General features: G+C 40.3%; 1 long non-coding RNA gene across 1 annotated transcript; it reads right to left on the reverse strand.

Moving 5' to 3' along the window:
• Positions 1-1,297: 1,297 nt before the first annotated feature.
• On the reverse strand, positions 1,298-4,977 carry LOC120322833. Its single transcript, XR_005562766.1, has 3 exons — positions 4,449-4,977; positions 3,556-3,631; positions 1,298-2,856 (listed from the first exon to the last, which is right to left on the reverse strand). It is a non-coding gene; the product is annotated as an uncharacterized LOC120322833 (long non-coding RNA).
• Between the last annotated feature and the right edge of the window lie 8,794 nt (positions 4,978-13,771).

Below are 13,771 nucleotides of genomic sequence, written 5' to 3' on the forward strand. Positions count from 1 at the left end.
TTACCATAAATCTAAAGAAACAGTAAAGACACCGGAACTAAAACATGGGTTTTGATAATAATCTCAGCAGTGCCGAATTCCAGAGAGAATCCAGTTCCATCCAAGGCAGAATTCCCCACTTTTAATTTTACAGCTAAAATATACAGCTCTGGAAAGATGACTTTATTTTGGTTGAATGCAGCCAAGCCTCCAAATTCAACCAAATTGAGAGTGTGTGACCAGAGCAAAAGAGAGGATGGGGAAGAGAGAATGTGTGAGAGGACAAGCTCGGGATGGGCACTTTACATGTTTGCCATTGATTTTATTTGCCTCTGGAGCTATTAGGGGAACATATAATGTGTTTAGTTGCCTTTTGGTGAGATATCAACAGCTGGAAACACAGGGAGTGAAAAACCATCTACAGCCAGTTGGCACTTGGTAGTTCCAGTGGTCCATGGAGGGAAATTTTGGAAGCTCTGTTCTATAACTCTCTATTGCTGTTATCTATTAACTCCACAGCCATCTGAGGGCTTTTCAGCAGAGAAGAAGCTACTGATGCAATTCAGCATTAACTGTAGCAACTATAGTAAGGTGAATGAGCAAATTTTATAAATGCTGCTACCTTATCCAGAGAGATCAGAGGTTTCAAGTCCTGTCAAATTTTGTGGTTGCCAGGGTAACAGGTTTGCAATTCTAATGGTCCCTGAGAGCCTGGGAGGTTGTACAATACACAATCATCTTCCACTACCTCCCTAAACCATGTAGTTCTGGACACACATAACTGGTTTCAAATATGGCAAGAATTTTCATGTCAAATGTCCCTGAGTAAAGTTAAGAACAAATGTTCAATTAAACTGCGTTTAGTCCTTCTCTTTTGATACCAGCCCTGCACAAATGATTTGCCCTTCTGTTTATTGGAAAAATGCCAGAAGTTATAATATGAATCCCCTGCATGTGTGGGGCTCAAGCTTTGCCTGCACATTATGGAACTGACTCTATCCCATCTCCATGAAATGCAGCACGAACATCTAAGGGTAGGTGCAATTAGCAATTTTAAATTGGCTTTCTTAAAAAAGAAGAGAGCAACATAAAAGAGGAAAGACATCTGTGAAACTGCCACGAGTGAAACACAAGCGAGACTACAAAATCATGAAAAATATATTTACCTACTCCTTTGAGGGCAGTTACCTTCCTGTTTTTCCTCAGATAAAAATGGCACCAATTTGCTATCCATGAGGTTGTTACAATTGAACAAGCTTGAAAAATCGTGAGCAGAGAGAAACTTCTCCCTTTTCACAGATAAAATTTTTTCCCTCTCTCTTTCTCTTGTTCTCTTTTATTTTCTTATTATTTTTTTTTTACTCCTAAAGAAATTCAGAGAATCTAAAACACTTCCAGAAAATGGAATTCTGGAATGGGAATGTGCTACCTGGTCCAGTGGCAGCCGGATCAGCCTGTACCTGAGCATTAATGTCCAGTCACAGCTGTCACTTGCCAGGACACCACAGCTTCAGGTGACCACACCATCACTGGTGGTAAAATGGCAACATGAAAAGATAAATAAAGGACTTGCCATAACAAAATGAACGTTACAAACTGCTCCTACGTCTAATTGAATTTCTGGGAGCACAAAACACTTCTGAGGACTCGAACAAATATTCTCCAGGCATTTTCTCTCTTTGAGCCTCTTATACTTCCTGTAAACAAGTAGCTGAGGGTTACAAAGTTCATCATAAACAAAGGGTATTATTTTGAAAAAAAAGTCACCTCTTGCCCATTTGTGTTTTGTTTCTGTCATCTCTAAAAAGAACAAATAATAAACAGGGAATGGCTCCCAGAGCAATGGGCACTTCAGATTGTTGGTGTAAATTAAATTTCATCTTCAAGCAGAAAAGTAAAGGGTATAAAATATGAAAAGCTATGAATCACCTTTAGCCATTTGGAGTGAAAAAGTAACAACAGGTGATTGAGCAGCCACTCAAAATAGCCTGGAACTGTAACAGCTCACTCACAAATGACCTGCAAATCAAAACTTACCAGTAAAGAATTACAGCTAATATTTTGAGTATTTAAAGTATATAACCAGGCTAAAATCTGTCTCCAGATCTGCCACCTGTAACTTATGTATTCAACATCATTCTAGTTTCATTATTAAATAGTTCCTTCTTTCTTTAAAGAAAAAAAAAAAGTCTCAAACAAGTCACGTGCAGAGGGAGGGAGAGGGGAAGTAAAGTTATTTAATACATTATTCACTAGAAATTACTCTAACAGCTTTATATTCAGCCTCGTGGTATCATTGCTTGAGGCAGAGATAACCTTCACCAAGTGTTTCCAAATTAGGTGTCACATAATACCCTGGCTGATATTGTCAATCCAGCCCTGTACAGCACATGCAAATGGGGACGGTGCCGTGCTCCACGAGGCACTGTGTAAAAATCCAACAGAAGGAAACAAGGCTGGAGCACTTATCTTGCAGGAACAGAGACGAATCTTTGGGGGAATTAGCTCAGGCCGTTGCTGTCAGGCTGCTCTGCTGCCGAGTTACATCCGTAACAATAATTCATTTTTTAATGGCTGGAGACCTGCAGCTGTAATTCCACACTAAAGTCTATCCTAAAATTTATTGAGGAAGTTTCAGTGTGTTGGGGCTATATTTCTAGATGGGATCTAATCTTCATTAACTCTCAGGAGGTAGAGCTGCAGGAGACCATTTGTGCCCAGCTCTGGGAGCACTGAGAACTCACCCCACTGAACACTTTCCTTGGCTGGGGTCCTGATCCTGCCACGGGGGTTGGTGTGGGACCAGACAACTGAGGAGGGACCTCAGATGCTCAGTGGATATACTCAGGCCTTTCAGGGAAAAGCTCTATCCCATTCCTATCAGAAGACAGCTCATGGTTACAAACAAACCCTTGGGAAAAAAATTAAATACACACACACACATACATATATATACATATATGCTCTCTTTACTGAGATCTTCAGAAAAGCCTCATAAACCTGAACTACTTATGGGTGACACTGTGCAAGTTTATTAAAATAAGATGGCACATATTCTTAGTAGCAGGAGACATTAAAGAAGGACTTGGGAAGGTCCTTGTTGTTGTTGTATTCAAAAATTTGTTACGAGAAAAAAAAGGGAAATCACCTCATACCAGGATGTGAGAATGGAAGGATTTATTGCTGCTCCAATTAAAATCAAGCAAAAGATGTTACTCGCCCAGTTAAAATGTCACCTGCACAGCAACACAAACTGTTTGATTAAAAGAGGTGGGGGAAAGAATTAGTAATGCAGTTACAAATGTAATATATGGGATATGCCACCTGTTATGTGTCCCTGTTATTTGGGGGTTGTCCCTGCTCAGGGGTCACCACCCATGCCTTCCTGGTGCTGCCATGCCTCAGGAAGAATTTGGAGTCAAGAAAATTCCTGTCACAACAGTCTCTGACTGACAAAACCAAACTGCACCTCCAAACAGCCTCACCCACCTAATTTTACATATAATCTCTTACTCTCAGCATGCTGACCACAAAACAGTCCTTCCAGTTTTAATAATGGCATTTTGACATCCTTACCTGAGACAGGGGAAGCAGATGGAGTTAATGGTGGGCATCAGGCTACAGGTTCAGGGTGAATAAAACGAGGTGTTTCCTAGAAGAGATTAATGAGATAAAAAGCATCTTAATTTGGAAATGCAGAAAACAGGAGTGGCTAAAATTCTAGCCAGACCACTGCAAGCAGTTGGGTCTCCACTTCCAAAATTCTGTGAGGCCATGAAAAAAAGACAAACCAATTGTGTCTGGAGGGACCAAGATGACTATTTACTGATTTTTACATTTGGCCACATAACTCTCCACACGTGCCATCATCCCCTGCAATTACACATTTTACACGTGTTGATGTGTGCATTAGTCTGTTTTGCTTGATTGAAAGATGGGTGATCACAGGCACTTCTTCATTTAAAACAAAACAAGCAAACAAACCCCACTAAATTTCAGTGCCCTGTAATCAAGAGTAGCTCAATGTCTCACGTTTGGGAGGATTATCAGGCAGATAATGCTTTCCCAAAGGCTTGGGTTTTTCAGAATAGCACTCTGGGGTAAACAAAAGCTCCTCCAAAGGGTTACCTCCTGCTTCTGCCAGGCTGAACCCAGAGTTCATCACAGCTCACTGAATAACCTTGTTGGGTGCTGCACTAACAGCAATTTGGATAATCCACACCAATAAAGTCACACGTGGAAAATTCTGCCCCCCTCATGTTTCTTTTTATTTCATCACTGTGCACAATGCTGATGGGAAAACACCCTCATTCCATTATTAAGCATTTATGCACATTTACAGGTGCAGGTGTTTTAAAAGATATCAGATTTGGTGATTTCTGTGCTTATTTTCTAGAAAACTTCAAGGCAAAATTCTGTGTCCCCACCTCTCTGGCTTTGAAACTGGACATGCCCAGCAAAAAACCCACCTGCTTCAAAGCCTTGCTTGGTGCCTCAGTACCAGTGGCAGCAGACCCGTGCTCCCATTTCTGCAGAACTTGCTGTCAGTGGGTTCCAAAGCTGGAGAACTGATGTCTTCATTTTATTCATCTACTGTTGCGAGACAGATACTGCTTTTGCTCCTCTTAATGTGTTATGATGCAACTGTTAATTACATTTTAAAACCTAGCCATGTTTCTTTGAATCCTCTTGCAGAGGCAGTATTTTCTGTATGTTTATTCCAATTTCTTTATGGGATAGTGGTTATGCATGACTGATTAATAGGCCCCAAGCTATACTCAACCTGTTACCCACAGTAAATTGTTCTTTCCGTTGTCTCTGTCATTTTCTTTAAAATATCAAGCTGTTTTATAATTAAAGAGTCCCTTGAAGGTCTTGTTTCAATAAACAATCATTCCTTCCACTGTGTGAAGTTCCTGTGCTAATAAACAATTTAACGGCATATATTATTTTTCCTGTCTCCACAACCAACCTTTTATGGAAGACCCACTGGGGCAAAACCCAAAATGTGATGCCAACTACACGTACAGATTCAAAACTTCAGCATGTGTTGTGCAGCTCAGGCCTAGACCTGCTCTTAATCTGCATATTGTGTGAGTTATAGAAGATTAATTGCTCACAGTAGTGTTTGGACGCTTTCATATGTCACCCAGAAGATGGCTGAAGAGTTACTTATCTCCAGCAGCTTTATCCTTAATTACCTTTCTCACTGATAATTCCAAATTTGGGATTCAATGCACAGCGAAAATCTCCTGTATTAATTAGAGATTGTAACTTTGTTATACAATGTGTTTTCTATGATAAACGGCTTTTCCTCGAATACTGAATATTTTTGTGGAAATGGCAAAGTCTTTAAAAGTTTTGCAATGCTGCCAAAAACTTTCCCCAGATTTTTAACATTACAAAATATAGCACTGGGGCTTATGCATGAGTGTACATAATTTTTTCAGTCACTCATAGCATTGAATATAATTGCATTGTTCTGGGGGGGGGAAAGGATAATTACTATGGACTTTTTAATTTTTAATGCAATTTAATATAAGTGTTTCCCTACAGTGATAAATCATTACAAAAATCTGTACAAAATCAGGAAATCAGATCAATTTGAGGTCCTACCAAAGCATCTATGAGTTAGGTTTTTAATCACTGTTTTAATGAGCTACACTTTGGCAGCAAGCTTAAATTTCTAAATATTTGATCATGACGGCTCTTTGATTTGGGTGCATTTGAATACCAGGATGTCTTGTTTTTCTTTTCAGACTCTATTTTCCGTACAATTTCAGACAGATTCTTTGGCTGATATAGGATGTCATCGTTCTTCTGAAACACTGAAGATACAGCAATTTGTGTTAGATATGAACTTGCCCTAAAGACATCAGTTTTTTTTCACATTTAAGAGCATTCTCTAAGAAAAATAGATTAGATACTACAATCCCCACATTGGTATTTTTTCAAATTACTTTGGATACTTACCTGCCTTCACCTATAAATGTTACACAGTCCCTGTTTCCTATTGGTAAGTGTTCTCTGTTGATGTAATCCTGTATTATAAAATTTTGCACTTGCTCCATTTTCACTCTCCTCTATTACATTAAGTAACCTACAAATCTGTGGCTCACTTCAACACAAATAAACATGTGACAAATTGCTGAGTTCCTTGGGTACCCTTTCCAGATGCAGCAAAGAAAAACCACAGCACTGTGCTCACATTACTCAGAGTTAAAAAATATCCTTCAAAAACAACACATGAACGCTCCATAACCTGCAAAATTATTTTGCTCATTTCATTCTCTTCTGCTTTCATAACTCTGATTTTTTTTTTTTTTCAGTGGCTGTTGGCTTTTCATTTGTCCAGCAGCCTTCAGTTTGGTGTAGTTAGACGGGAGTGTGCTGTTTTTAAACTGTTGATTCCACTTCAGAGCTGCCTTGTGGCAATCCCGGCGGAGCATCCTCATTCCTCATATCGAGATTCACCACTTCAGAGGATCCTGCCGCCCCCAGTTCAAGCCCTAACAAAGTAAAAATGTTCTCACGAACAGCCTGAAGGCTTTTTGCAATGTCTTTGAGATGGGAATTAAGAGGGTGATGAGAATTACTTGCCCAAAGCCCCAGGATAACTGTTGCCTGGTGACACAGGTACTGCACAGTGTAAAAGGACAGACCATCTCTTGTTACTGACAAATCCTCCCCCTGCTCCAGATTTTGGTTATTTTTTTTCTCCCCTCATTTCAACCTCATTACACAGACATGCCAATAAATTTGCACCTGATTTCCTTAGAAGCTTACCCACTCACTTTTCTGGCTTTTTTTGTTGTAGCTTCCTTTATGTTGATAACAGAGCAGCTTTTTCATAAATTCCCCAGTCTATAGGCAGCATCTGAAAGCATATGCAATACTTTAATATACCCATCTCTGATCATCTGGCATGTATTTTATCAGCTGCTGAACATAACCAATAGGATAATGGAGTTTTGTTTCTTCCCTCCCAGGAGCTACAAAATGATATTCTTCCTCTCAGTGCCTTCAATGACACCCGGTTTTCACTTTATTTCTGTGCAACGGGAAAGTTTCATCTTTTTTTTTTTTTTTTAATCAGATCACATTAGAATTTTCATCCATTTTCTATCTCCACCCAGAAGGCACTATAGCAATTCCCCCCTAGGGTAAGAGTTGCTCCAGCTACATGAAAATCTTTGGCACTACCCCATTGTTCAATACCGGACCTCAGTCCTCCAGGTATTTTTCTCTTTATGATCATAATCTTATCATTCATATCTATGTCTATGGTGTGAGATGGTGTCATTAGTCCTTTATGTTCTCATTTTTGGTTTTCAGGATGGTTCCCTGCCTTGTTTTTCACCAGAGGGACTTGGCAGAATTGGACACCCAAAGCAGGGCACTCAGGACAGGGCAGGGATCACCTGCTGTGCTGGCAATGGTCAAGGGAGGCAGAGCTCTGCTGTTAAAGGAGGTGTGACACAGGTACAGAGATGCAGGTAGCTCAGGAAGTTTCAGTGGAAAACAATTGCTCTTTCTGGGACCCAAAAGCAGAAGGAACCCAAAGCAAACCTTGGCAGAGAGTCCCCAGCACTGGAGAAGGGGCACTCCTGCCCAGACTAGATACGCTCAGATTCAACCCACAGCCCCTCCAGCCTCTCCCTTCTGTCTGGCCAGGTGACACCCTTCCACCTTGGCTTTTTCTACTTTCCAGTCCTGTTCTAACAAGACAGGAACAGCCCTTGTCACAAAGTGCAGCACAAATCCCCTGTGGGAGGCTCCTGTCTGAGGCTCCATTGCTGTGCTGGGTGACCTGCACTCAACTCGGCCTGGTGCCTTCCTCCATCCACCAAATAACTTACTGCTAAACACAGGGGCTTTTGGCATGACATCTTTCCTTCCCACGTTCATCTCAGATTAGCCAACTCTCCTAAAAATGCACCATAACTGCTCCTGATCTTTCAGTGGGGTTCATCCCTGCCAGCCACAAAAGGGCACGTCCTTAGCATGAGAAAAAGGTCTCTGCAAATAAGCCAGAAGCATCCTGCAAACCCAGGAACAGAGTTCAGGCAAGGCAGGTCTCCAAAGCTGTTTGGCCATCTCTTGTTAGAAGATATTTGAGGCCTATTTAAAAAGAAAATCTGTGAGGATGCCCTTAGATGGTCCCTAATTGGGCTTACAGTAAAGTCATATGTGATGTCATTAAGTGGAAATACTTGGCATAACTAAATTAACCCCTTTGCATGCAAACAAAAATCAATAGAAGTCCATAGATGAGAGAAAAAGTGGATATTTTTAAATATTACTGTCTTCTTTCAAATTCCTTCTGAAGATTACCCCGTTCTATTTTAATAGGGATTTTTGAAGAGGTACAGCCTATTCCATGTAAATCATAGTGAACAAGTGCCCTTCCACTGATAAATGCAGTGTACTGGAACTGAAAAAAAAGAGTGTAGCAAAGGTCTTAGAATTCTTACAACTACTAAAAGAAAAAAAGGCTACCATGTTTTAGAAGAATGGATCCATCTGCTGCACCTACATGAAACATCAACTATTTACTTCACCTTGTCTAGAAAACGGGTCACTAAAGAAAACAATAAAAATCAAAACAAAGCGTAAAAACAAAACAGAAAACCCCTAGAGTATATTTGGATTACAAATACAACAGTTATAGAACAGTTGTCTTCCTCTGAAGCACAGAGAGCCAAATGACTCATCACAGAGGGTTATATCCCATCAGAGATGAGGATTTTAACCCCAGCTTTGGTCTGTGCTGAGTGCATTGGCACAGATCTTCCAACCAGAGTGTCAGAGGAGATTTGGAATAACATTCTGCCAAAGAAGGGCTGGACCAGCTGTCTAGTGCTAAGCTCTAAAGAATTTTTGTTTCAGGGCCCAAATGACAATTTAGGACCACAGGGATCCCCTCTGCAGTCACAGCCATGAGCTACAGCCAGGACCTCAAGTAAAACCTATTTCTCCCTAGCTTGGAGTTTTAGAACTGTCATAAGCAGCTATCAATTTTTCTGAGTGAGCATGCATATATACATATTTATTTGTTTATAAAATACACATATATACAGGCATATGCACCATACCTTGATCGGTTGGCAGAAGGAAATCCCAATAGCAGTATTTTTTAGTGACTTGGTGCAGTAAAACATCCTTTTTCTGTTTAAGACCAAAAAAAGGAGGGAGAAATATCAAGACCTTAAGCTAAAAATGACCTAAAAACATATCAGTGATTTAAATCGAGAGATCCACTTCTTGTTATTCTTTGACACTTTAGGTCTTTTTTTTTCTTTCCTTCTCACCCCTCCCTCTTACTTTTCACCTTTGTTCTCAGTTTCTTTGTTCTCTTTAATTATAATCCTTCTAAGCCTGGACATGTCTCTCTATTCTGCTCCAATCATTCCCTGAATACTAACTAGGAAAAGAGAGTGAGCAGTTTCTTCTCTATGCTCTCAAACGTTAATATCAGAGAAGTGCTGAATCAAACACCAGTCATGCCACAGCAGTACCTCTGAGCCAAAATGGGATGATTAACTCAGCTCCCATAAGCAGGCTTGCTTTCAAAGCAGAGGGGAGGTCCTGGAAGAATGAAAAGGGCAAATATCATCCCTAATCTCACAAGGAGGTGGAAAGGAAGACACAGACAACTGGAGATGAGCTAATTTAACTTCAGTGCCCAGAAAAACGCTGGAACAAAATACTAGAGAATTAATTTGTCAGTGCCTGGGGAGTAAATAACTGACAAGAAATGGTGATAATTTTCAAGGATCTATCATGTCAAAATTGTCTGGTTTCCATCTCTGGCAAGGAACTTTGCCTGATGGATAAAGAAGGAGATACCACACATTTTAAATTCACTAAGACTTCTGGTTAATGATTCCTATTCAGCAGCATAGATCCTTGAAGCTGTTGTTGAAGGATTTATGCTGCAGATGCTGCTGATGTGCACCTGGATATGCCACTGTCTGGTGAGCAGGTGCCATCTTCACCAGGCTGATCCTCATCAGGTGCCCACCAGTAGAGCTCCTCAGGAAATCACAGAATGGTTTGGGTTGAAGGGACCTTAAAGCTCATCTCATTCCACCCCCTGCCATGGGCAGGGACACCTTCCACTATCCCAGGTTACTCCAAGCCCCGTCCAACCTGACCTGGAACACTTCCAGGGATGGGGCAGCCACAGCTTCTCTGGGCAACCTGTGCCAGGGCTTCCCCACCCTCACAGAGCAGAACTTCTTCCCAATTGCCAATCTAAATCTACCCTTTTTCAATGGGAAGCCATTCCCTTTTGTCCTGTCACTGCAGGCCCTTGTCCAAAGTCCCTCTCCAGTTCTCTTGGAGCCCCTTGAGGTACTGGAAGGGGCTCTAAGGTCTCTTCAGAGAATTTTCTTTTCTAGAATGAATGATTCCAACTCTCCCAGCCTGTCTTTTCCTGGCTTTAGGGGAATACATGGAGCACAGAGCTCTTCTGTTGGGCCATGGATAGCCCATGTACATTTTCCCATCCAGCACTCCCTTACTGGAAGGAGAGAGGACATCAGCTGAATAAACCTACTCCAAGAAGAGTCATGTGGTTAACGGGGCACAGAGGGCTTGTCTGGCCATAAACTGCTAAAACAATGCAAAGTCAGACAGGCAACTAATAAATACTTTTGGGAAAAAGGGTTATCAACTGAGCTAATAAAATAGAGAAATATCCCAAAGTTCATCAAATTTGTTGAAAAGACAAATGCAAGCGGGTTCATTTTGGAAGGAAAATTCAAACAGACAAATACAACATTGAGTAGGCAGGAGAAATTCAGGAAAGGACGACAGAAGGGGCCACAAACAACAAATTCGTATTATGCTGTAATTTTCACTTCTCAAGTCAAAGCTCTGAAGGATCTGGAACCTACATGCTCTTTCCCTACATACTCCAGGTCCTCCAGCCCAGGATCACAGCCTTTATTATGGGCCATTTGCTGATGAAAAAGCAATTGCTGGCTGCTAAGATGTGAGTTTTGAGAATCTGAAGTTTGGCACCTTAGGCCTCAGTAGCTCCTATTTAATGAAACATTCTCCTGCAATCTCGGGAAAAAGGGTTTTATCTTTTGTAATAATTAAAATATCTATTATAGAGACTTTGGGAAAATTGATTTAAAATTAATAAATAATTAGTTTGCTTAGTTAGGTACACCATGTTGAATATTCTGCCATCAATACCACCTCAGTCCTCTATCAAAAGGTTTCTACTGTTCTTTTACAGGAGATTATAAATCACTTGAGGGCTGACCCAGCCCATGATCCATCGTTGCTGGGTCTATCCCTGTGGAACGAGGAGCACATCAAGTTGCTACTCCAACACAAACAATAACTATAATAATTTGTCTACCAAAATGCTCTCAGCCATTAGAGAGAAGAGCTGATACAACACAACACTGATGAAAGGAAACGAGGCATTTTTGTAATCACCTTGCTCCCATAACTCTTGTAGATTAAGCTCAGTGCTGCCGTATTTAATTCCCAATGCCGAAGGGAAAACTAAAATCCCAAATATTGCTGCCATTGTAACAAAACCAATCGCTCCATCAGTCTTGTTAAAGTTCTTCAAACTACTCCCAAAGTTAAACTGAGTGTGGCTGCTGTGCTGAGAGAGGAATTTGACCCGTGGCAGGGTCTGGTGCCAGCATATTTATACATCCATTTCCAGAGTGGAGCAGGTTTTGTGGTTTGTAAGCTTTTTATTCCCCATAAAGATGCAACCTAATGTGCCTGTGTAATGCTTTTCACTTAACTTGTACTGAGATAGCTCAGAGTGTATCTAAAATGTTACATAATCATTTCCAAATTCTGACTCTCTTCCCCCCCTCTTGGCATTTAGCAAATGCTATTTTTGCACATGTGAGTCACGTTCTTTCCAACTACAGAGCCTTTTCACAAAAATCAAATTAATCTTCCACAAAAATCAGATTCTCAGTATGAATGTCCAATTTCATTGAATTTTTTTATCGCTTCGTGCTCGTAGGGCAAGCCAGTGAAAATAGAACTGAAATGTCAAATGAAATGTATGGTAAAGCAATTAAGAAGAAACTTTTAGCATTTGTTACAGATTAATATGTTAATTATGGCACATATTGTGGAAAAAGATTAAGTATCACCAAAGCAAATTTATTTTTAACCAGCTTTATTCCTCACACTTCATAAATTAACCAGCAGAATACGTAATGGAGAAGAATTCAGACACTGAGAGTGCTCGAAATTATGCAAAACTCCAAAGCATACAAGGATGCAATAATGTCTCTGCTTTAAAATAAACACTTCATCAACAAGAATTACACTTCCTCTGAAACACCTACTTTTATAAACTGCTTGGAGGTATCTCTAACCTTGCCTTTGCCACAATGACAGTGCCAAAATCGATATTTTGAACTCTATTTTTGTCATGTAACATATGAAGACGGACAAAACGTCGATTCTAAGCGTAACAATGCAAACGCCCATCTGATGGTAAAAAGTGGCTGAGAGAAAGAGCTGCACTTGTAAAACCAACAAAAGGCTGCAATGGAAGGCAGCTCTGAATCTTTAAACACAGCAGCACGTGCCGGGAGACATTGATGCTGCATCAACTTCTCATTCATTCCTGAATTTGTATCTACGTCCAAGCTGGAAAAAGTCTTCAAACCCAGCATCTCAAACAAAAGCCATAATGAAGACCTTGGGAGTTTTGCCATGGATTTCAAGAAAAGCAGGGGTTTGAGCTATTTTCAGGAAGTTATATGGATTCAATGGCCACTAAGTAAACAGAAGTTTCTCCTCTAATCTCAGCAGGTTTGGAGATGGGCTCGTACAGAACATGAGATAGGAACAACTTGCAGCCCTAAGTCTGATCCTCTCCAAAAGCATAGCTTTTGTCTGTCTCTGTACAGCTTCTCTACTGCATCATCAAATCACAGTCCTCATGCTGACATGCTCCTCGGGATAAACCAGAAGAGAAATGGGAAATACAACCCATATTGTGTAATTTATAGAGCAGCCAATGTGATTTACATTAAAACTAAAGTTGGATGGTGTTTGCTAAACTCTTGTTCTGGGCAACTTTCCGAATATTTTGACACATTGAGTATGACAAATAATTTCCTCCTGGTATAAAGTATTATTTTTATAACTAGAAAAAGAAAGTGATATGCTAAATTAGAGATCCATCTGTCAAGAACAATCCTACATTGAGTGATATGTGTAAGCATTCGAGGTTAACAAAATAACAGCAAATTTCAAGCTCATTAATCCTGTGCTTGGTAATTAGTAAAGAATGATGTCCCCATTTTTTGAGGGTTTAGAGGACTTTTTGTAACCTTTTTTGGAAAGTCCTTCATTAGATTTCCTGTAAAATATTAATTCTACTTTATTTTTGAGGACAAACCTGTAATCGAAACTCACAGGTTTGATATCTGGAAGAAAACCAAGGTGATGGGACCAGACAGGAATATCATTTTACTACTATTTGGGGATCTGCCTCCTAGAAAAACACCAGAGCAATCGAAATCAGTAACCTAAGTTCTAAGAAGCTACTCAGCCAGCCCTCTCTCTCTGGTAAGTGTAGGTGGTACAGTGTTCTAATTCTATTTGTTGTTTATTAGTTCTCTGGACTGAATCAGGATCCCTTTGTCCTCAGTGCTCTTTCAGCACATAAAACAACACGTCACGAATTTTAACAAAACTGATGAATCTTTAGCCATTTTAAAAAACAAGAACAGAAAGCCCAAGAAAAATTCTGCCTCCCTTGGTTGCTCCTGTGAACGATGCAGAA

Source organism: Pipra filicauda, unplaced genomic scaffold (genome assembly GCF_003945595.2).
Source record: "Pipra filicauda isolate LSUMZ 115617 unplaced genomic scaffold, ASM394559v2 scaffold159_size1710840_pilon, whole genome shotgun sequence".
Lineage (NCBI taxonomy): Eukaryota > Metazoa > Chordata > Aves > Passeriformes > Pipridae > Pipra > Pipra filicauda.